At 37.8% G+C, this 4,742-nt stretch overlaps 1 pseudogene; it reads left to right on the top strand.

Moving 5' to 3' along the window:
• Positions 1-3,279: 3,279 nt before the first annotated feature.
• On the top strand, positions 3,280-4,198 carry LOC108526233 (peroxisomal membrane protein PMP34 pseudogene; annotated as a pseudogene).
• The last annotated feature ends 544 nt before the right edge of the window (positions 4,199-4,742 follow it).

Consider the following 4,742-nt stretch of genomic DNA (forward strand, 5'->3'; position numbering starts at 1 on the left):
AAAAAAAAAAAAAAAAAAGAGAGAGAGAGAGAAGTCATTCTATCAATTCTTGTATCAATTGTAAGTTACTCTCTGATTGTACTGCTATCTCCAAGTTTCTCTTAATTCATAGCATTGACTAGTAATCAAGGAAATGCAACTTAAAACCACAATAAAATATATTTTCACATCTTAAAATCAGCAAACAAATTATAAAAGTCTGACAATATCATGTATCAGATAGAATGAGAAGCAAAAAGAATCTTTCGCTGTTTCAGGGAGCATAAATGGGTACTAACGTTTTAGAAAACAATTTATCACCATCTAGTAATGTTGAGAATATGCATATTCTACAACCTAGCCATTCCACAGCTGGGCATGTACTCTGGAGAAGTAAACAAGTACAAGACTGGTACACAAGTAAACAAGTACAAGAATGTTTTTGGCCAGGCGCGGTGGCTCAAGCCTGTAATCCCAGCACTTTGGGAGGCCGAGACGGGCAGATCATGAGGTCAGGAGATCGAGACCATCCTGGCTAACATGGTGAAACCCCGTCTCTACTAAAAAATACAAAAAAATAGCCGGGCGAGGTGGTGGGCGCCTGTAGTCACCTGTAGTTAATTAATTTAGTTAATTACTTGGATTAACATCCCACAACTTACTGAGGCAGGAGAATGGTGTAAATCCGGGAGGCGGAGCTTGCAGTGAGCTGAGATCCGGCCATTGCACTCCAGCCTGGGTGACAGAGTGAGACTCCATCTCAAAAAAATCTCAAAAAAAAAAAAATAATAATAATAATAATAATATTTTTGTGTTGTTTGTATTATAAAAAAATGGAAAGAATATAAATACCAATGGGAAGGAACTAAATGAATTATAGTATATTTATATGAGGGACATTTTCAAACAATAAGAATAAAGTTGCTTAAATTAGAAAATAGATCTCACAAAAACAACTATGAAGAAAAAAGCAAGCTGAACAGCAATGCATATGCTTTAATAAATTGTTGTGATAATATAATGTCTTGAATCATATATATGACTTTGAATTTTCCTCTGTTAATTAGAACGTATTCTGGAGGCAAATACTCCTGCTCCCAATCCCCATGCTGGGAGGTGATGGGTGGAAGCATGAAGGAAGAAAAATAATCCCAGCTGTTACATAAGCTCTCATTTAGTTAATTACTTGGATTAACATCCCACAACCTACTCCTCTTCCCACACATGCTTCCTCTGAGTTCGTTTGATACAGTGATTAAGAGCATGTCGTGCATAGATGGCCTAGATTTAAAGCCCTTCTTGTGTTTGCACCATTTTAATTAATTATTCTGGGTATCAACTTTCTCACTGAAAAAAATGTAGTTAACAAGATTTATTTTTCATTAACATTGTGGTAATAACCAACTTAATCTAGGTAAAACTTAGTGCCTGGTAAATAAGTACTACCTAAATGGTAGTGATTATGGAGCCTCTCTGGTAAGTAGGAGTAGGTTGTGGGATGTTAATCCAAGTAATTAACTAAGTGATTATGGAGTTTCTACTGGTAAGAATACCTCCCATCTCTGCTCCAGGCTTCTCTCATCTGTTCTGGTGCATGGTTTCTACTCTGGTTTTTCAAGATGCTCCCATGCAAATTCCGTATTTCAGAAATTTCACTGAAATCTAGTCCACGGGTAGGCGAAGACTTCTTAGATATGATACCAAAAGCACAAACAACATAAAAACAATAAAATGTACCTTATCAAAATTAAAACTTTTGTACTTCAGAGGAAACCATCAAGAAAGTTAAAAGACAATACCTTGAAAGACAGAAAATATTTACAACTCATTTATCTGATAAGAGAATTGTATATAGAATATATAAAGAATTCTCACAGCTCAGTAGGAACACGAAATGGGCAAAGGTTCTAAATAGATTTATCCAAAGAAAATATACAAATGGCCAATGGGTATATTAAAAGATGGTCAGTATCATTAGCAGATGGTCAATAATAGGAAAATGCAAACAAAACCACAATGAGATACCACTTCATATCTACTAGAAGGAGTATAACCAAAAAGAGAGTTGGAGAGGATGTCAAGAAACTGGATCCCTCCTACATTACTGGTGAGAATAAAAATTGTTAAATGTGCTTTATAAACAGTTTGGCAATTACTCAAAATGCCAAAGATAGAATTGCCATATGACCCAGCAATCCCACTAAATATATACCCAAGAAAAATGAAAACATACATCCACACAAAAACTTGTATACAAACTTAGATAAAAACATTATTCATGACAGCCAGAAAGTAGAAACAACCCAAATGTCTATCAGCTGATTACTGGATAAATAAAATATGGCATTCATATAATAAAATACTATTGAACAATAAAAACAATGAACCACTGATACATGCTGTACTATGTGTGAATCTTGGAAACGTTACACTGAGAGAATCCAGTTTAAAAAAAATTGTATAATTTCATTTATATACAATTTCAGAATAGGCAAATCTATAGAGGTGGAAAGTAAATTGGTGGTTGACAAGGGCTGGGAGTGAGGGGAGCTTGAAGCAAAATGGTGAGAGACTGCTGACAGATACAGGAGTTTTTTTGGGGGGGATTGGGGGGGTGATAAAAATGTTCTAATGTTGATTGTGATGATAATTGTACAACTCTGTGAATATACTCCAAACCACTGGATTTTACATTTCAAATTGATGTATTTTATAGTATATGAATTATATCACAATTGAACTGCTTTTTAAAAATCTGATGCACAGAACACTTCCCCTTTCTCAGCGCTGTCATGGATTTAGTCCTTTTGTATAACTTTCTTACCACTTTAATGAGATTTTTGAAAGGGGTAGCAAATGTGCTTGCTCAGTCAACTCTTGATTCAGAAGCTTTGGAGGGATTATTTTTAAAAAGAACTGTCCCAAAAATATACAGAGGACACACAGAAGTTATTGAACTATATACGTCACATAGGAAATGCAGATGAGTTCATACAAAAAAAAAAAAAGAAACTTAGTCATGGGCGAGGGAAAAGAAAACCAGTTTGGTTTGTTATTTCTCTAAGGTGTAAGGCAACTTAATGAGAACTTGTTGGTTTGTTATTTCTCTAAGGCGTAAGGCAACTTAATGAGAGAACTTGTCCCCATAACTCTGTGCTTCTCAAAAAGTACAACATGGTTTTACGGAGTTTTCTGTTGCAATATGTAACAAAGTTAAAAATGAAGGAGGAGCCTTTCCTAACTCCACTGGCTGCGGCATCTGTGGGAAAAGTGTGGCTGAGTCTTCGAGGAGCCGCACCAATGGCCTCCGTGCTGTCCTACGAAAGCCTGGTCCACGCTGTGGCCAGAGCCGGAAGCGTGACAGCAATGAGAGTTTTTTCCCCTGGATACAGCTAGACTTTGACTTCAGGTTGATGAGAAAAGAAAATCCAAAACTATACACATGGTGCTCCTGGAGATCATTAAAGAGGAAGGACTCCTGACACCATATCGAGGGTGGTTTCCAGTGATTTCCAGTCTCTGTTACTCCAATTTTGTCTATTTCTACACTTTTAATAGCCTCAAAGCAGTGTGGGTCAAAGGTCAACGTTCTACCACTGGAAAAGATCTGGTAGTTGGGTTTGTTGCAGGAGTAGTTAACGTGTTGCTGACAACTCCACTCTGGGTGGTAAACACCGGACTGAAGCTGCAAGGGGCAAAATTTAGGAATGAAGACATTGTACCAATGAACTACAAAGGTATCATTGATGCTTTTCATCAGATCATTGGAGATGAAGGAATCTCGGCTTTATGGAATGGCACATTTCCCTCACTGCTGTTGGTCTTCAATCTTGCCATCCAGTTCATGTTTTATGAAGGTTTAAAACGGCAGCTTTTAAAGAAACGGATAAAGCTCTCTTCCTTGGGTGTGTTCATCATTGGTGCAGTAGCCAAAGCGACTGCCACCACGCTCACCTATCCCATGCAGACAGTACAGTCAATTCTGAGGTTTGGGCGTCATAGACTCAACCCAGAAAACAGAACATTGGGAAGTCTTCAGAATATTCTCTATCTTCTTCACCAAAGAGTAAGGCATTTTGGAATACTGGGACTCTACAAAGGCCTGGAAGCCAAACTGCTGCAGACAGTCCTCACTGCTGCTCTCATGTTCCTTGTTTATGAGAAACTGACAGCTGCCACCTTCACAGTTGTGGGGCTGCAGCGTGCACACAAACACTGAGATGCCTTCCCATGAAAAATTCCGAAGATTCTCAAGAGGGAGGTTTCCTCGTGAGTGAAGAGAAATGATTCTCCTTTGACTCTGGCTCCTGCTACCACAAATGTTACCCTCATTGGCTTGAAAAACATCCAAGGGTGAACAGGGAGTTTGGCCAACTGGACCTGTTGTCACCTTGTCATGCTGACTGGTTGGATTTTGGGGTGGCAGTTGGACGAATATGAAAAAAAAATTGTTGAAAACCTAAAAATGAAAGTTTGTATTTATTGGTTTTCTTAAGAGAAATGGACTATTTTGCTCTCATGTGTAATATTTTCTATTTAAATTTTTCTTAAATATACCAGCTGTTTTCTTTCCCTGAACTCTCCCCTGGGTTCTAGGACAAATTTAATAACATGTAATTCTCCTCAAATACTTTTGTATGTCTCAGTGTTGGCGTTTTCCTCCCTAAAACTAACATTAGGGCTGTGCCATGGGCATGGCTTGACTTTTGTTGGGCTTTTGTTTTCCTGCTTAAGGAGAGGTGTCTTTTTAGGATATGAGCGAT

This window comes from Rhinopithecus bieti, unplaced genomic scaffold (genome assembly GCF_001698545.2).
Source record: "Rhinopithecus bieti isolate Rb0 unplaced genomic scaffold, ASM169854v2 scaffold_1853, whole genome shotgun sequence".
NCBI lineage: Eukaryota > Metazoa > Chordata > Mammalia > Primates > Cercopithecidae > Rhinopithecus > Rhinopithecus bieti.